The 20,994-nt window shown below is 33.4% G+C and overlaps 1 protein-coding gene across 7 annotated transcripts in view; it reads left to right on the top strand.

Annotated features, from left to right (window-relative positions):
- Positions 1-20,994, top strand: part of LOC105225696 (furin-like protease 2) — a 725,052-nt gene that overhangs the window by 346,698 nt on the left and 357,360 nt on the right. For 3 of the 7 annotated variants that reach the window (XM_049455563.1, XM_049455569.1, XM_049455562.1), the window contains exon 1: positions 4,970-5,647. The exons of 2 other annotated variants lie outside the window; for them this stretch is intronic. The gene's annotated coding sequence lies outside the window, so the exon portion shown is untranslated. Of the gene's footprint in view, positions 1-4,969; positions 5,648-20,994 lie in introns of those variants that run through there. 2 more of the 7 variants (XM_049455568.1, XM_049455564.1) reach the window with 1 other exon arrangement.

Raw genomic sequence — 20,994 nt, 5'->3', positions numbered from 1 at the left:
GTATAATGATACCGAAATTCTTCGCTAGTCATTTCGGGATTACATAGCATGCATCTTGAAAGCATATAATTATACTAATTTATACAACATATTTATGAGCAAATCATATGGTATGAATATGAAGACAAATTCCAAACACAGCATTCTACTATCACAATAACCTCTTGGACCTTAGTTACTCTTCGTTAATCTATGTATGTATGTACATATATCCGCATCTAAATTGACACAACCCTATTAACTTTAGTTACAACTCATTGCAGCTACTTCGACAAAGCAAGCTGTAATTGAGGTGCCTGGACATTAACACATATCAAACATACAAATATAATATATAAATTTTTCTATAGTGAGATCCACTGCCTGCTCTTCACAGCCACGGATCCCCACACTGCCAATAGTTATTGGCCAGCCAGCACATTATCATTTACGAGCTGTTGGTCCACCAACATCAGCTGTGGAAGGCGTCCAGCAGATATACTTATAAACATATGTATGGTAGATGCACAGGCATACATATTCAAAATTGCAAGGACTAGAAACCACACCAACAACTATAAACTTCACGCCGCTTTTCAGTGCTTTGTAAAATACTTTCGAGTTCTTTGCTTCCACACCCTTTTAGCGCCTTCGTTGTTGCATTTAGCCGCCTCTATCATCAGTATGTTGCAACAGCTGTCCAAGCGGCAACAACAAAAGCAACAACAACTACGCTCCTACGGCGTTGGTAATCTATTAGCGCAAAGGATTTGTTAGAACGTCGCCAACTGACGCTTTTTACAATAAATTGGGTCATTGTCGTATAGGCAAACATGAAAGTGTGACGTCGTCTATATTAGTGTAATGGTATGTGTGTGTGAGAGTGTGGGTATTTGTGTGACACTTTTTGTTATTACTGTTATACTTTAGATATTTTCACAATTTTGTGCACTTTCACAAAATGTTCTCAATTCTTGAAGCCATAAAGGGCTGTTGATAAGCATATGGCAGGCTTGCAGCAAAGAATAATGAAAAAGATTACGAATGAAATACAAAGGACGGCAATTTATTTATGTCCAGACATTTGATAAATATATATTTGAGGATATTGTGACTCAAACTGTGTATATTTTGAACATTTAAAGTGAAAGGATAAGAAAGTTGTATGGGTGAAGAGTTCTGTGTGCTATCATTTCAGACTTTAATTTCGAATGAAAATTGTTGAAAAATGTCCTCTTTTTAAAGTTTTTCTTTCCTTCTACTATTATGAGCTTAATGGTCGGAAAAATGGTTATTAACAACGAGTTATAGAAAAAGTATCCTATAGAAGAGTATCAGACCCGCTTTACTGTATGTAATTTTCAAAAATAGAAAATCTATATCCATATTGCTCATTGGTTCTCTTCATAGGGAATCTGTAAGAATACTGTGTTTGTAATCGTGTTACTCTAGGGCATCCACATGGATTCTAACCAAAAGCGCTGGCAGTGATTATTAATATAAATACTCATACAGTCGCTGAGCTGGCTTCTAAAGCACCTCCAGGAAATTCCAGAGTCCACATCTATGTAGACAGCTAAGCAGTGATTAAGGCAGTAACTTCGTATTGCAATTCGGCCAGAAATGTCTTGGGAGCAGGCCAGCAGTGGAAAGTATTGCCAGAAGCAAGCAACTTCATTTCTACTGGGTGCGGGGCCACAAAGACATCGATGGCAATGAAATAGTGGACGAGATTGCCAGGAATGGTGTACGGCTAAGACTCGAAAACGTGATCAACGTCGAAAAACCCATGCATTGTTTATACGACGATCAGGACAGAAGCATGGTAAAGAAAATCGAAAACCCATCGGAATGCAAAACTGCAAAAATTATTTACAAAATGGTAGATCAGAAGTACACAAATTCCTAATGAGACTCGATAGAAGACTGTAGGAACATGATCGGAATACTAACTGGTCACTGTCTGGTGGCAGCACACATCCGCAGAATGAAGCTGACAGATCGAGAAGACTGCAGGAAATGTGTGCTTCAGGGAAACAATGGAGCATCTCTTGTGCACTTGTCCCGCATTGGCAAAATTACGCTGTAAACATCTGGGATCCCCACGGTATGATACACTGGAGGAGGTATCGGTACTAATCACGCAGGGTCTGCTAAAATTCGTGTCAATCGCAAGCATCCTAAAAGATAACTACTCCTCATTGAGCTAATAACTGACCTCCATCTGGTATCGCAATGGACAAAAACTACGCGGGGTTCAAAATATATAACTTCTTTCTTTTCCTTTACTTTATATATTTATAAAGCTATAACTTTCTATAACCATCTAAACATAAGAAATTCTAAATTTTAAGAACTTTCCCCAGTCCAAGACAAAGTTCTGGTGTACTAAGACTCTTTTATAATAATAATAAACAATCAATCCATTGTTTGTCCATCAAAATGCAGGTTTTATTTAGGAGGTAGGATGTTCCGAGTTAAGTCTAATATGCACAGTTTAGCTAGAAATTATTACAGTCACATTTCATAAGCTTCTCTTGGAGGGAACTTTGCATTTACAGAATAATTCTCCATAGTCAGGAACAGGCAATAATTACTTGGTGCTCGGCTTCGACTTTAAAATGAATGAACAAGAACATCCCAATCAAGATCAAAGAGCTTCTGGAGAGTCACTATTCATGTGTGTGCTCTGGCATTGTCCTGACGGAAAACAATAACTCTGCTGGACTCGTCTGGTGGATATTTTCCTTCGGTCGTTCAAAATGTTAACATATAGAAGGTTTAATATAATAATATGGCCGTTCGGTAGTAGTTCTTAGTAGATGATTCTCAGCCAATGCCACAATCATATGGCAAAGCCTTTATAATCAACAAATGACTCTTGTATAAATAGTGTTGAGATTCTGGATAATCAAAATTATGCTACAAGACGGGCAGATTCAACAATTTCCATTATTATACCGGAATGAAATCGACGAAACCGAAATTTTGGTTCGCTTACTGTTGATATGTTTATCAGGTACCAGAACTGCTATACATTTTTCACATATGTATATGTATGTATATACTTGTATACTATCTTTAGATTTTCATGTATAGAAGGATTTTCATTTTGAAAGTTTAAATCACGAATTTCTTCTTATACATATGTATATTACATACATATATGTACAAAAATTATAATCTCTTATAAAATTTTCACGTATTTCATCAAAATATTCCCACCAAACTTATTTCAAATCATTAAATAACTTAATCTGCTCTAAGCACAATTACCTAACCTTACTCAACATCTTTTCCGCCTGAGCACAAAATACAAAAAAAAAGTTTACAAACATTTACTGCAGCATAAACGCTTGTTGCATCTACTATTCACCCAATTTGGCTACTCTCATTACAACTGCTTCGTCACACAAACAAACACGAGCAAACATTTACTCTTAACACTCACTAAAGAGAGCTTTTTACTGTACTGCAACTCTTCGTTATAACTTCACTTTCGTCTACACAAAAGTAGTAGTGTCGCGCATAAAAGTAGTTCATTAATGCTGTCTGCTACCGCTGTTGAAAGCCGGAAGTGTTGACATTTCTTTCCGGCATCAAAACTTGTTTAGCAACATTTGCGGCAGCATTAATGGTATCAAATGTTACACTTTTATATAAACAGCGGAAGTGAGAGAGCGGTTAGTGAGTATTTAGAGCACTTGCATGATATTTACGTGTTGATATTGGCGAATGTTAATGTTTCGCAGTTGATGCTGTTAATGTTTAGCATTTCATACTGTTAATGTATAAAAACTAATGCTATTTCTTTAACATAACATTTTTGACTGCTTTGGAATTGCTGTTATGCGTATACTTTCTGTTATGTAAATTCTCTAACATGTGAATGCATTCGTGCTGTTAAGAGTTTACGTATGCATGCATGTTGCTTTTAAATGTTGCAGTCAACATTTTTTTTTTTAATTTTTTGGAAATTAATTTTAATTTTGTTTTCCTTTTTTAATTAATTTTTTTTTTTACTTTTATAGTGTAATAGAAGAGATATTTTACATTTTTAAGCTGCTGTTATTCCTAACAATTAATATTTTTGGCGTCATGTTACTGTTATTACACTACAAAATGTTGCTAAGCCTCTTTACTCATATTATTGCTGTGCTGTAAGCTTGGATGAGTGTTGTGTCATCACTTTTGTAAATGAATGTTGCTTTACAGCTGTCGACAGACATTCCTCAATATTGTTGAAAATAGTTACAACGAATATATTTTGTTTTTCTTGTAATTATAGCAAAACAAAAACTGTTGAATTCAACTCAGAGAGCAGTGAGTAGAGGAGTTACTCATTGGTGAATTTGAGAGCTGGAACATATTGTTGATTTTACTACTTTTTTGGTGTTGTCTTTTTAAGTTTCGATATAGCTGGAAGCATTTTAATGCAACGAAAGTTACATTGCATATTTTATCATAAAAATGTGAGTATTATGGCTTTGTCTAAAAAAATGCTGCTGACTCACTCTCCCTCACACCGGTTTTAACTACCTCCCTGCTGCTTATTTGCTATTGTACTCGTACATATTAGATTTTTTGTTTACTCTGAAATTTCCACTCACCGGTCAGCATTAGCGTTAACATTACCTGCATACCTTAAAAAATGTTGCTCAATACAGTTTAATTATCATATTTGTCTATATGTTTATACTGCCATCATTTCAACAACATTAGAGCCGGCTAGTTCGTCACTACTTTGCAAAATCGTACAGCAATACAGAAATCTTCACACATTTTCGTCGTTCGCTCTGCCGCTAATATTCGCTACCGACTGCCATCGGCCTGCCAACCTGCATATACACATAACCACTCACCAATGCTTAACTCCCAATTCGTTGAGTTGTGAGCAAAGCAATCGCTTATTGGTGTGTTGTTGAAATTTGACTTCGTACTTTATGCACATATTGTGGAGCTCACAGCCCCAAGTATTGGAGTCATTCGGTTTGGTCGTTTCAGTTTCAGTTGGAGCGTGTTTACGAACGGTTCGTTTCGTTTGACGGAATCGCGTGTAGTGTCCGTATTGTCGTTGAATCGCATTCGCAAGCATCGCACGCTAACCTCGTGTACGGTTCGTTCTCGTTTTTTTTTGTAATCGCATAAAAAAGCCTACGAAATTATTGAAAAATATCTGCATATTGTGCAAATATTAGCGCGTTTATGAAGTAAATTAACAAAAGTGTTAATAATTTGGTAAAAAAAAATTGTGATAAAGTGTGTTAAAGTGCAATACTGAGTGCGCGTTTTTTCGCAAGTACCCCGCTGCCATACGAGCAGCGTTACCCTTGATCGGTGCAGTCGACGCGACAGCAGCCAGCAGCCAGATTTGGTGACTTCGTGCGTCTTTTTAACGCTACACACGGCATCGTTGTACATTTCGTGACGGTCCAGCAGCAACGCCAGTAGTTCTGCTGTAAGCCAGTCAGTGAGTCAGTCAACCAGTGAGCCAGCCAGCCATCTCGTTCGCAAAACCGAGTATAGGAGTTGGCAAAAAAAAACTTATTTCGATTTCGTATCCGTTTATATTGTTGTCGGCGGCATCGTCATTACGACACATTTGAGCGCTGCTGCTTCATTTTCGTTTGCGGCCGAAATTGTTTCGTGCGTGTCGGTGCGTTTGTGTGTATGTATTACAGTTATTTGAATATGAATATGCTTATATAGTAATAGAAATATATTTTTTCACAAATATTGGTTACTAACAAAAATTTTTTGAGCATTTTCAAAGCGTCTTTACACGCAGAAACGCTTAGATAATATTCACAAGCGTTTTGTTGCGCGGTTTCAAGGCTGCTTGAGCAGTTATATTTAAGAAAAATATTTTTTTTTTAATATGTATATTGTTTTGTAATACACTTCGGTATGCTTGTTGTATGTATGTATATAAGGCAGGCCAAGCTCCACCAAAACCGAAATATCATTAAGTTTGTGTAATTTACGCGAAACCAGAAATTAAATAACCCACAACAGACAACAACAAATATAGTACCATAATTATATATGGCTGTGTATTCAGGCCAAAAAAGTTTGCCACACTTAACGCCTACCGCTCAACTCCAATAACTTTCGATTGAGTGAAGCTTTTGTGCAAAAAATTAGCAACCCATAAATGAGAAAGGAAAAATAAAGAAATAATAATTAACAGTGCAAAGCAATAAAAGTAAATTTCATAAGCTCTGTAGCCAAAGGCACAAGCAAATACATAAAATAGATGTGTGCACAATAAATAAATAAAATAAAATAATTAATGGAAATTTAATAAAAAAAAGAATAATCACGAAAATAAGAAAATAATAAAAATTTATAAAAAAAAACAACAAAAAGAATCGTTAATCGAAGCGAAGCTAAATACCCTTCACGAATAAAACAGTTTTCCATACAAACATTTGATTTTGACAGGATCGTTTGTATGGCAGCTATATATTATAATGAACCAATCTGCAAAAGTTTTTCAGATATTTTACCGTTAGTATGGACAATACGTTATGTAGAATTTCGTGAAGCTATCTGGCCACATAGAAAAGTTTTCATATAAGAACTTGATTTTGATCGCTCAGTTTGTATGGCAGCTATATGCTATAGTAAACCGATCTGCAAAATCTTTTCTGAAATTTTATTGTTAACATGGGTTATAAGTTTTGTAAAATTTTGTGAAAATACCTCGTCAAATAAAAAAGTTTTCCATACAAAAACTCGATTTTGATAGAACCGTTTGTGTGGTAGCTATATGTTATAGTGAACTGATCTGCAAAAGTTTTTCAGATATTTTACCGTTAGTATGGGCAATACGTTATGTAGAATTTGGTGAAGATATCTGGCCATATAAAAAAGTTTTCATATAAGAACTTGACTTTGATGGGACCATTTGTATGGCAACTATATGCCAGAGTGGTCCGATCTGATTTATTTTTTCGTTAATTATGGACTTTCTTTAGTTAATATTATGTGCAGAATTTTTTGAAGATATCTCTTAAAATAAAAAAAATATTTCCATAGAAGGCCTTGATTGTAATATAACTGTTTGGATGACAGCCATAAGCCAGAGTCCGATATCAGTGGTTTCGATCGGTGTTTCCGACGAATGAGCAGCTTCTTGGGCAGAGCAGAACTTGTGCAAAATTTCAGAGTGATATCTCAAAAACTGATGAGGGACAAATTCGCATTTATAAGGATGGACATTCGGACAAACAGACAGGCAGACAAACGAACTTGGCTAAATTGACTCAGCTCGTTAAGCTGATTATTTATATATACATATATTCTTTAAAGAATCTCCAACGTTTCCTTTTGCTAATTACAAACTTTGTTTCAAACTTAATATACCCCGTGCAGGGTATAAAAATTAAATCAAATAAAAATATTATAATAAGAAAAATATTACGGTATTTGTAACTAATAAATAATGCCATAAATTAAATTACGCTGTGCATACTCTGCGGTTGCCATATACATTTTATATTTGCTGCAAGTCAGCATAGCATAGTGCTAACGCCATCAACACGAGCAAATGGCGAAAATTGTTTACAAACATATTCGAAATAATTGAGACAGTTACTTACATAAACTATTTGCTACCAAGAAACTAAATTCATAAGGCACCTACTAACACGTAGAGCGCAGCGAGCCGCAACGCAGTTTTGTTCGTTTGCTTTATTTTCAATTCAAAAAAATATATAATAATTTCAAATATTTGCTCCGAAACTATAAAAGTTTTATTCGCTATCGGTTAACACTTCGTTTACTAATTTTCAACATTTTTATCTCCACACTTTTGGCATCTTTCGCACTCGAAGCATATGTGTATGCATATAAGTAGTACACACTGTGTGTATATTTGTGGTGTACACTGTTTATATGTACGTACATGTATGTATGTGTATGTGTATTTACCAAGTGTTTTTGACTTTCGTGTGCGTCGTCAATTTATGACTGTGGGTTAGGTCAGCAGTCAATAGGTTAGTTGGCGCTGAATTGATTGTGTATTTATAACTGCACCTTTCACATTTACATACATTCGCACCAACAAACAACCTTGTGCAGAGTACTGTATATACATATTTGTGTATATGTGAATTGCAAGCTTTAATTCCAGTGAAAAATAAAATTTAAGATGACGAGCCAATTCTTCTACTCACGTTTTTAATTTAAGGAAATAAAATACTAACGACTCAGATCGTGATTGAATGACTGTGTTTTCGTATTGAGTTTAATTGTTGTTTGACAGTTCTTAAGAAATGTTATTGACTATGAAAGATGAAGTATTTCTAATGATACAACAATAACAAAAAATAGAAAGAAATAAAAAATTAAAAACACGCTGTCTCAATTTCACTAAGATAAGGGCAGTATTGAACCCACTCAAGCCATTTGTAGCACATATGTAGACATGCTGCTATCAGGAAATAATTCTCGCTAAATTTTTATTTTAAATCTGACACATTGCCTAAAATTTTCGAAAAAATCAACTATAGGTACTGGGTTCTAAATATTCCTTACTTAGGAGTCTTAACAGTCTTTGTTGGATTTAGACAATTTTTGATCATAAGGTGGCATACTCTACAGACATTATTCGTGCAAAGTTTTATACCATTATATTAATTGCTTATTGATTTGTGTTCTAGAAAGTTAAATAATCAGATGGATTTTAGAAATTGTGTTATATGGAAAAGTAGGCGTGGCTGTAGTCCGATTTCGCCGATTTTCACACTCTTACATAAAAATGTCACGAATCGAATTGGGTTGACATCGGTCGGGGAGATCTCGAGATATGTATTTTCATCTATAGGTCTGCGGTGCCACGCCCATCTTCCAATTTTGACCTCGGCTCTAGTTTTTGAAACAAGTGTAGTGGTATATAATATAATGAATACTTCGTGTTTAAATAAAAACTACTCGTATAACATTCGGTTTTACATAGCCTCTTGGTTGATTTGTCAGTTCATTCTGAGAATTATTATTGTTGTGTTATAGTGTTGGGCCAGTTTCCAAAAAAATTTAAATACTTATATAAAATAATTAATGGCTTTCACAAAACCGGCTGTAAGTGTTTTAGAATATTTTAGAAATATTTTGTAAGTGTTTTAGAAAACAGAAATTTGCATATGTAATTACTTTAGTGTAAAGCTAGAAAATTCAAATTAGTTCACATTAAATTTGTTTCAGGAAAATTTAGATTAGTTAAGACTAAATCTGCTTTTGGAAAATTTAAATGCAAACTTTTTCTCAGTAAGTTACTCAGAACTGACGATAAGTGCTTTGCAAAACTTTATCCATTTGCGGTAAAAACGGCTTTTACGGCTTTTAACTGGAAATCACTTTTTAACCGGAAAATGTGTTTTTAATATTTGCTAATATTTTTTATATTTATTGGTTGAGTTAACTCAGTCACGTATTTTTCAAAAAAAAAAATAAATAAATATTCACTCATTCATTTCACATTCAAAAAATTAATTTAAATTGTCTAAAGTGAAATGCTTTATTATATCAAAAATTAATTTTCTCTAAAAATTATTTGCTTTAAGTCTAGCAGTTGGTACCTTTTATCTTTTTTCTTCGCTCTCAAGCATCTCTTCACGCTCGCTGCACATACATATAAAGTTCTGGTTTCATATCTTAATACATATGTATCTAAGTTTATAAATAAATTTTTAAAGCATCTACCACATATTCACTTGTATTTCTTATCTATAAATCGTCTTCGTTGCTAGTCACTGCCAGCTGAAGTTGCAATGAACAGCGTAGTCGGCAACATAAATATTAAATTTATGTATTTCTTTATATATACAATTGTATATATGACTTGTACATGAAGCTGGCGGTTACCTAGCAATGCTCTACAACTGGTTGAGCTCGTCTCATACATAAATACGTGCAGGCATTTATTTATAAATCCATATAAAGCTGCATATCTAACTGACTGATGACTATGTGACAGTCGGATTGCTCTTGGTGTGTGCTTTGGCATCATTATTCTTTGCTAGAGTTGTTGCTGCAGCTTGTGCTTTGCAGCTCAGCAATGCTTTTTGCCATCCAACATTATTTACTGGCATTTATTTATTATTTTTACTCGTATTTTATTTATATTTTTTTGCTATGCGGAAACTGGTATTTAGTTTTTTTCTACTCATATTTGTCATTAATTTTTTTTCAAACTTTCGATTTGCATTTTTGTGTTTTTCATTTAGTGTTGCCATGCTCAAAAAAGGTGTTTGGAGAATGCTTTTTTTCAATACTAGTTTGCGGAATTTAAATATGAAACAACATATTAAATATTTTGAATTATGGATGCTGGATTCTGGTGTTTAGAAAGTTAATCTGTGGAAATTTTGAAAAAAAAAAATGTGTACTAATGTAGTTGCTTTCGAATAAATTATTGCTGTAAACTTATTTTTCGATATTGTTGGTTTTAAAATTTTTTAAATTTTAAGTATAACCAATACCTAACCAATACGTAACCAATACATAGCCAATACCTAACCAATACATAACCAATATAACCATTTTATACTCAAATTTTGTTTTAAATTAATGTTTTTCAATGTATCGTTTTTCCTTCGCCTGCAAACTTATGAAAAATGATGTTACGTTATTTTGCATTTTAGGTGAAGATATGTGCATGAATTTCAGTGTTCTGTAGACAGAATGATCTGAATTGAATTCACAGCTGAAATAATAAACCCTGAAATCTTGGCAAAATGAACTAAAGCTTAGAATTATACGCTCCGAGCTTAAGTTAATAAAGCTCGTGTCATATTATTCGAAAAACACCTAAAATATATTTGAAATACTTATTATAGAGGTGAAGGAATATTTGTTCTCTTTTCTTGTAATATTTACATTGGGGAATGCTTTTTTTTCATCAATGAAATTGAATAGCTGTTAAAAAAAATATTAATAACAGTGAGAAGTACATGTTTTTGTCAAATTTAAACCTTGAAAAAAATTCAGGTTAATTTATTAATTTAAAAACCTACGGGTCGTAAACGGTCTCAGCCTAGCTGGTAGGAGTCCCAATAATATAATGTTGGTTTCCTTTAAATACTCGCAGATATTGAAAAACTCGGAATGGGTGTTTTCAAAAACTAAGCTGTGTGTGTGAAAGTGTGCAAATTTTATGAAAAAAGTTAAGATGACATATTCTGTTACGTTAGGTTAGGTGTTATAGTTGATCCTCACAGTGGGCCATTATGCAGATCGCTATTCGGTAATTGTAAACTACTTCTTTGTAAAATAAAATTCTTCTACAAAGATATGCAAAATTTTCGAATACCTAATATTTCGGCTGATTTGAGCCTATTGTAAGAAATTATCGAAGACAAATTTTTATGGGTTCCTTAAAGTACAAGTCATAATTAGAAAGCTAATTTCTTGTTTTTCGATGTTAGTCTCCGCAATTGAAATATTAGCCTCCTAATGATTGAAAAAGATCATTATTAGCGATATAAAGTAGGTTCCGAAAAGCGCCTTCTACTTGAGACTTATGGGTGGACAACGGGAGCAATAGCACCTACTCATGCAAGGACCAAGCGCATAGCGATCTGTCTGCACTTGGGTTGTAATACTGGCGTGACCTTGCAAAAGATAGTGGTATTTGGTGATGTTTCGTGTTCTCAGCGCAGCCGACCCACTGCTCGTAGTGCTAAAGAAAAAGTAGGCGCTAAAAGCTTGTATTTATTGATCTACTTTTTCTTTTTATTTCGACTGTGTCTAAAAATTGTTAGCCAAACTCAAATAGCAGTTGCTATGTGGAGTCAAATTAGAAACATAAACAACAAAACAACATTTTATAATACAAGTATGTATATAATTTTGACCTCTCACGATATTTATATGATTAATAAAAAAAAAGTTTTCAAAGTCAGTAAGTTCCTTTTCGAATTTGAAAAGCAGATATTATGATTTTGAAAGCTAACTTCGAAAATTGGAGAAATTTTTTTTACTTGTGACTCAAATTTCGAAAAAAAAGTTTCGAGCTTTAAAAGCAAGTATTTCGGATTTGAAAGCCAACTTCGAAAATTGGAGACATTTACTCTTGAATCGTATTTCGACATTTTTCAAAATTCCGAAAATCTTTAAAAGCAAGTATTTCGAATTTGAAAGCCAACTTCGAAAATTGGAGAAATTTTTTTACTCTTGAATCGTATTTCGAAAAACGTTTTCGATCTCTAAAAGCACGTATTTCGAATTTGAAAGCCAACTTCGAAAATTGGAGACATTTTTTTTATTTATGACTCAAAATTCCGAAAAAAATTTTCGAACTTTAAAAGCAAGTATTTCGATTTTCAAGGCTAATTTCGAAAAGTGGAGACATTTTTTTATTTATGACTCAAATTTCGAAAAAAATCACTAATATTTTTATATCCACTTAAAAATGTTCCAGTGCTCAATGCATTGTAAATTTAATTATGTCCAATTTTTCATCAGCTGAGTTCAAACGGTATTTAGTAAATATTAAAATAATATTATTTGTTTTAGATAATATCATTATGTGTTTTAAATTAATATTTCTTCACTCTTGCTATCCAAAATATCAGTATGTTTAAGAAACTCGTTCATCAAAGGTATTATACCTTTTTCAGTTGGGTTAATGCGTTTCTAGTTAGCTGATTTGTCGTTACTTCATCCGATTTTGTTATTATGAACTTACTTCCCAGCTCCGAGAGATCTTTCTAAATGTATACCTTCCAATTATACAAGTAAACTGAAGCTATATACGAAATTTTACAGTCATCTTCATCAGAATCGGTTAACTTTTCGAAAATATTCTCAACATTTCAATTCAAATATGAAACTCTATAATTCAAAAAGCAAAATTTTTTAAAGAAAATTAAAAAGCAATATACATATCTTGTGTGAGTTGTCTACAATGCATTAAATTACATTTGTTATTATTGAAAATATTTCCCAATAAAATCTATTAAAAAACACAATTTTACTAATATGCAAAACTTAGAAATATTTCTTAAAAAAAAAAAAAAAAAAATTTCAAAAAATTATTCAGAAAATATAAAAATATTGTAAAAAAAAAATATAAAAAAATAAAAATACTATAAACATACAAACATATTAAAATAGGCAACACTAGTTACCCTTCATTTCCACTAATCCATTTTGTTACCCCCTGTCGGCATTTTTAACGCATTAAGCATTTATTTTCGCAGCTACTGTTGCTATTGTTGCTGATTACAGCTGTCTTCATTACATATTTCCCCCTCAAAGAGAATGAAAGTCCACGCAGTCCGGTTTTTCTTATTTTACAGCATTTTCCTCCTCATCTTCTTCTTCTTCAGATTAATCTATGCCTCAGTTGTAGCGCGTCTGCACTGTTGTTTTGTTGTTGCTGTTATTGTTGCATGGTCGCCATGGCTTTTGCCATTTACTTTACTCTACATCAACCAAATGCCAATGATATTACTATAATTCTTGTTGTTGCTGTTGCTTTGGTCGACTTGAAGTTTGCGCTTTTGCTGTTGTTTTTGGCTTCTCTGCTGCTTTAATCAGCAGTTTACCCAGTCAGCGCCAATGGCATAGCAACTCTTTTATGTTGCTCTTTTATTTTGCTTTTTACTCAAGTTGTTCGCATATTCTGCTCTGAGCCGCAGTTTTTGCTTTTAGCGTTGTGCATCATTATGTGTGTTTGCGCGTGTGTGTGTGTATATATATTTAGAGGTTTCTTTGGGTAAACCCCTTCACCAGCGCTTTGGCATCGATTGCGCCAACGTCGCTAACAACACAACCTCACACGACTCACCTAAAAATAACTCCAACGCTCACTTTCAATCAGACGCGCTTTAGTCACGCTGAGCATCTCCGGTGTTTTGTTGTTTGTTATTGGATCTCCTTATGACATGAATATTTATTTGCCTACATTCTTCGCTTTAATCTTTTGCTTACTTACCTACTTACTTGCTTGTTTGCTTGGTTTAGTTGCAACGTTAAAAGCGCACAAGTCGCATTTGCTTAGTTTTAATTTATGTAAATAATACCGTTATTAACGTCATTATCAGCAGTTGTAATGCATATTGAATTAAGTATAATTTTCCTGTTATTATCAGCACGCATGTTGTTTGTAAGAGCGTGTTGCATTCAAGTATTCTTCTTCAATCTCTGCTTCTTCTCATTCTTGCTATATATTATATTTGCTTAAGCTTTGCGTACGGGTCAACGGAGCCAGCAGCGCTGCTGATAACTTTACGATCCCGCGTTGGAAAATAATATACGATGCTTTCATTATATACATACGATTATAGATTATAGAGATATTTATACAAAATACTCACATTTTTGCTGTATTTCCTTACAATTAAGTCAGTGATAATTATAGTTCGTGCTTAAACAATTTATTTCCTAATCAGACTTGATGGACTTGGAATGATAACAGATGCGGAAATAATAATTGAAGTGTTGAAATTTTTGTGATATTAAACACTGATTAGCGCCTCTCTGTAGTGTCACGTACTCATGCAGAACCATTTGTGGCTAATCTGAAGTTATAAGCGGCGAGTGCAGACCTTCATATCTATGTGCCCTTTTAGATTGATAAATCTAGGTTTAGTTCCGCATAAAGTACAAATTAGTTTATTTAATTTAAGCGATATTAATCCAACTTCTTGCTTTCGTATCGTTTACTATTATTGACTAAGTAAAAAGCCAGTCAGTTAAAAATATTTCTTCTTAAATTTCCAACATGAGCATTTCTCTTACTCTCTGCTCACTCTTCATTTTAATTATTATTCCATAACTATAGTTTTCTAAAGGTACTTTGACTGCTCTATAATCTTACTTCATTTTGAACACAAAAATTTTTCGTCAATAATTGGAGTACATATACAATATCAAAAAAGACGTGCGGTTTCTCATTCCGCTCTCTTCCATGCAACAACTCATATATAATTCTGTCAGTCCTCCCAGCAAATATAAGCAATCAAGATTACTATGCTCTAAACTATTGTTCGAATAATGCTAAGCAATTTTTTTTGTTTGGTTAACCAAAAAATATGTGTGGAGTTTCCTAAACTAAAGGATCCTTGATCACGTCAATATTAGCTATACTGTATATTCTAGCAAAAGATAATTCACTATTTCCATCAGAAAACCGTTATTTATAGCTTCATTATGACTTTGGAAAGCACATGTATTGTATTTGATTATGATATTTTGAACCGGGTATACTCGTAAAAAGTTATGCCACGAAATGAACAGCGTGTCGAGCTGAGTCGATTTAGCCATATCCATCTGGCCGTCTGTCTGTATAAATATGAACTAGTCTCTCAGGTTTTGGGTTATCGATTGAAATTTTGCACCCGTCCTGTCCTCAATAAGAAGATGGTTATTTGTCGGGTCTCCTGATATCGAACCACTATAGCATATAGCTGCCATACAAATGTAACGATCGGAGTCAAGGGTGGTGGAAAACTTTTTCATTTTACAAGATATTTTCACGAAATTTGTCTATCCTGAAAAAAGTTCAAGATCGTAACACTATATCGTATGGCTGTCTCAGCATCAGTTTTTTGTTGTTTTGATTTTTGCCTTTCTCTATGACTTGTTTTACTTTGATTAGAAACTAAGAAAACGTTGAAACCAAATTTTACGAAGCTTTTAATCCCCAAGTTTGCTTGATATTGAGAAAAACTTTTCTTTTGTGAAAAAAGAATCCAGCATTCGAGAACAGGAGGCTTATAAGATTATTGAAACTTCGAAAGTTTTCTTCTACAATGATATGTATCGAAAAAATAACTGTTGTATCAGTTTCATGGTTTGGTTGTTCAGTAGAGTTAATATTTGCGAAAACTAAAAAACTTTTGAGAATTTTGATACTAGAGTTCGCTCAAAACTCTAAAATCTATTATAAAGAAGCTCTAAATATTTACATAGACAACTTTCATTTTCCTGGCAGATATTACTATTTCACTAAACTGTTAATAAATTTTTGGTATAAGAAACAACTTTTATATATCTAATATTTAAAACCTACTGAGTTGTGTCGAGGCATAGATAAGCCAGCGTGTGGTCCGAGAAACTAAAAAATATATTCCTACCATGCGAACTGTTCGAAGTGTTTAGGAAGTTTACAAGTTGGTTTCAAGTTTTCAATTGTTTCCAAAAGAGAAAGAGAGAGTGGCGGCATAACCCATCCGTTAAATGATCCGTTAAAATTTCTATAAGACATGTCTTTCATCAGACTATAGAAGATGTTTTAATAAATAAAGGGAATTTTAAAATAAAATTTTCGCTGGTTTGGGGAGTCCAATTGTCATTTTTTTTATTATATTGAAGTAAGACTAAATTTTAGGCTATATCAATAGCTTACTTTTTCTGTAGCACCCGCTAAGATTAGACATGTTTTATGAGCTAGGCGATTTTCGTTATTGCACTTGGTCATATTCCGAGGCTTTTTCGTTAATTCTTGGCTAAAAACAATACTACATATAACGATAAGCCGGCCTCAATATGTTCCTATTTCCAAAAAACAGAGGGAACCTTAAAGGTAAATGAAAATCACTAAAAGGTTATCCCAAAAAGGGAGTTTGAACAGTGCGTCGACTATTGAAAAAAGCGGTTATATAAGTGCGTAGTTTCGATTGGCGACTATTTTAAAGATGAAATCTTAATGCAGACGAACGAATATTTTTTTTTTTTTGAGAAAACGAAAATTTTCACCTCGCTATCTCACATTTTAGCAACTAATTCGCATGATTGTGGTTTCGAGCTTGCAGACGTTTTCAAAGTTTTCAGAATTTTTGCATATTAGATTATATTTATGAAGGCCTCCAAAGCAAATTCATTCTACCATAACATCTGACCTTGGCACTGTAAACCAAATTACTTAATTCAGTGGAAAATCATTGCAGTGCTCAAATACAAAATTTTTTTTTCGCAATCAACGCAATTATATATTTTAACACGCAATAAAATTATAAAAAAAAGATTATAAAAATTCAATTGAAATTATTATATGTACATATGTATAAAATACGCCAAAGCTCAATGAGACTCAAGTTTAATCGAGAGCATCACTGCAGTTCGCGTGCGCTGATTGTGCCTGCTGTAAGCTGCGGTTTTTACACATAATATTCATATATGTATATATATATATTGTATGTATGTATATAATACTCGTATAAAATCATGTACATATATAGCTAGCTTACTATCTGCTTATATATAACCATTATCATATTCCCATTTATTGTATTACTTATTAGAATTCCATGGAATTTCATTCTAGTATTTCACAAAGTTCTATATATTCATGTGTGTATGTATGTATGTATATTTCTATATACTAGAGCTTCTATGAACTCTTGTTTATTGTGCGCTGCCGGCTGATTGTACGCTTGAACTCACATGCGAATTGTTATCTCATCTGTAATTTACAATGCTGTTGTTGTTATTATTATTATTGCGGTTACAAAAATACAAAAGTAGAAAAACAAAAAACAGTTTGCTTGTGCTCATTGTAATTCAATTTTTATTATTTTTAAAAATCATTTCAGTGCTCTTTGCAGCAACTTTTTTTGAAGCACATATATGTAGATACAAAAGTATATACTATATGGGTATATGTAATTGCACCCTTATAGTTATTGCGGTAAACCACTTTTTATAGACGTGCATTGTTTTTTTCGCATTTTCTCATTTGTTTATTTAATATTATTTACTTCTGTATTGTTTTTATTCCAATTTTCCACAAGCGCTGCTTGCGCTTCGTATTCTCGACTGTCCGTTCGTATTGTTTTTCGTTGACTTTGTTGCCATATTTATTTTTGCATTTATTGGCCAGTATTTATTTTAGCTCTGCTGCGCTTTATTTTTACTGTTTTTATTATTTTTATTGTCAATTTGTGATTTTTTCCAAGCATCTCATCAATATATAGGATGCTCTAGTACTGATATATAGGCTTATTGTATATATGTGTGTCTTTGTTTGTGTGTGCGTGCCTTGCCTTCATTAATCATTTAATTAATAATTATCATCATTACCTTGCATTATGTTGGCCGTCATCTTCTTCGATATCACCGCTTTTTTCCTTTATCGGCCTGCTGCTTTTGTTCCCAAAAAAAGTTTTTTTTCATGCTCCTCTTGCCTCGAAATGTTTAAAATGCCCCGGCTGGCTGTCTTTGTGAGTGCCGTGAGTGTTGTTGCTGTTACGCGTTTTGTTTACGTTGTTTACCTCATTTGTCATTCGCCCGGGGACTTTTATGAACTACACTTCCCTCCATATTTATGTCTGTTAATATGTTCCTTTGGGCCTTGTTTTTGTTCCGTCTAATTTCCATTGAATTCTGCCAGCTGTTCTGGTGCTTCCCTCTTAATTATCAGCGGCAAATTTAAGCAAACTTTTTACTTCTACGTCGTGCATTCGAAGTCAAGGTTACAGGCTGGAAAAAATGTACCAGCATTGCTATATACGTATCTTCATACATAAATATATATGTAGTATGTATATATCTGTGCCTAAAATCGATAAAATAAATTAGCCAAAAACCAAAGGTAACTTTTCAATAACATTTCCTAAAGCAAAATAATGACTTGCTTTCTGATGCTGCCACCTGTCAATCATGCGTTAACAGAACTTTGCTTTTAAGGTTTTTTCGAGTGAGAATTAATTTAAAAAGGTAAAGATAAGAGTATATACAAATATATGCAGCTGTATATTTTTTAATTTAAATTAGTTGGTTTGGCTTTCAGTCGAACTAAATCTTAGATTTAGGCTATGTAGAGAGTGTTATGCACATATTGAAACAATTTTGAGTTGTGGTAACTCGATTTTAAGGTACAAAAAATAGAAATGTTTCCATACAAAAACTTGATTTTAATGGGTCATTTGTATGGCAGCTATATGCTATAGTTGTCCGATTTGTACAATTTCTTCCGAGATTATAGCAACGCTTTGAACATTAATCTGTGCCAAATTTCGTGAATATGGCTTACCAAATAAAAAAGTTTCTCTTACCAGGACTTCAGTTTGATCGTTCAGTTTGTATGGCAGCTATATGTTATAGTTAGCCGATCTGAATAATTTCTTCGTAGATTACACCGTTGTATTGGATAATAACTCATGCCAAATTTGGTCAAGATATCTCATCAAGAAAAAAAGTTTTCCATACAAGCAGTTGATTCCGATAGTTCAGTTCGTACGACAGCTATATGCTATAGTGGTTCGATAGTGGCGGTTCCGACAAAATAGTAGTTACTTGGAGAGAAAAAGACGCGTACAAAATTTCAGATCGATATCTCAAGAACTGAGGGACTGGTTCGAGAATATATACAGAGAGATATATTGGCAGTAGAACGTCGACTAAATGGACTCGTAAATATGTCTAATAATGTCTCCGACTTTTTCTTCTGTATATTAAAAACTTCGTTGTAAACTGTATATAACTCGTTGAGGGTCTAAAAACACCACAAAAACATTGCTTATGCTCATTCGATTGCACAATTTTCCTTTGTTACTCAGCAGCCTAGTTTCATATCTAATATACCATTAGCTGGTGCTACATGCGACCGCATAATTCTTACAGCTGTTGCGGTTTTTGTTGCTATTGTTGCGGTTGAAGTTCAACGCAGCTGCTTTTATTAATAACACGCTGTAGTTCATTGCATGAGTGCAACGTCTTGGATAAGAAGTTGGTCAAGTTCGTCCAGATGCATTCTAACTGGTTTTTGCTTTAAATTTCATTGCATAGATTATGGAATTAGTTAATCGAGTTATACAAATGCTATATCTACATATGTTTATGTGTTATATATGTATGTATGATGTTTGAACATGTGCTTGACTTAGTTTTACTTCTTTAATCTGCTTTTCGGTTTGTTGTCGTACCAAAACCACTAAGTTGTATTTTTTTGCACTTAAGCTCTATTCAATTAGAGTATTTAAGCCCCGGTATTAAACAATTACGAATTTTAATAATAATTAGGGGTGTTAGCGTCCATTAGTTGACATGTAAATTTGACAGTTATTGAGGTTGTGGCTTAAAAGTTATGTCCAATGCTGGGAAACATTATATGAATTATGATTTCTGTATGTTTCCTTAACCTAAATTTGTTAGTTATGTTAACAAATTAACAAAAGAACAATATGCAAAAAAACACCCATTTGAAGAGTTTTTTTTTTATTTTTCGCTCTTCATCATGATACTGTTTACCCTGTCATTGTTAGATCTCTGGTAAGGATGGATCTACCGCGAGTCCTCCCATATTCATATTGTATCTTCCTTCAATCGCCCTCTTATTATTTTCACATAATTTCTTTAAGTTTCTTTTTTATGCTAGAAGGTTTATTGTGACATAACTAATATTACATCACTTGACCCTCTTCGGTAAGCTGTTGCAACTCTGAGCGCTGCGGTTCGGTCCAACACTTTACCTCAGTTCTTCCTTTTTAACACATCGGACCATATCTCTTTGCCATATAAAAAACGCGAATAATGATCGTCATTAGGTACTTTCACTCTACTTGGGTGGGCATGAGTTCGCTGCCTTTCCTGCACGGTGTTGGATTTGTGCCCAGAAAAAGGATCTTAGATCCAGTCTAAGTAGCTTACTGAGAAGTCGAAAAATATTTGCTGTTTGATAACATGGTTATGTCAGGTTAATGTGATAATTATATACTCGTATCTAATCATTGGATTGTCGCAAAACCTTTCTCTCACTAATCTTAAATTTATTTCTTAATTGTGCTTTAATTAACATTATTACTGCTTTTTATTTCAATCTATTATCATTAATTACGTTTCAATTTGCATATGAATGCCTACCTGTTTGTATTGTATTAACCTTTTCTTCTTCTTTTCGTATCAATATTATGGTAAATAAGTAATTTTCTGTGCTCCACCTTAATTACTTGCTTAATGTCTGGCGCAATTAACGCTTTAATGAGGCGCCGATAGCGACAAAAATATATTTTGTCACATGTTAGTACAGTGTTTCACAAAAGTCGAGGTACAGAACAGAGTGTTATT

This window comes from Bactrocera dorsalis, chromosome 4 (assembly GCF_023373825.1).
Source record: "Bactrocera dorsalis isolate Fly_Bdor chromosome 4, ASM2337382v1, whole genome shotgun sequence".
Classification (NCBI taxonomy): domain Eukaryota; kingdom Metazoa; phylum Arthropoda; class Insecta; order Diptera; family Tephritidae; genus Bactrocera; species Bactrocera dorsalis.
This window is presented reverse-complemented; position numbering and strand designations above follow the sequence as displayed.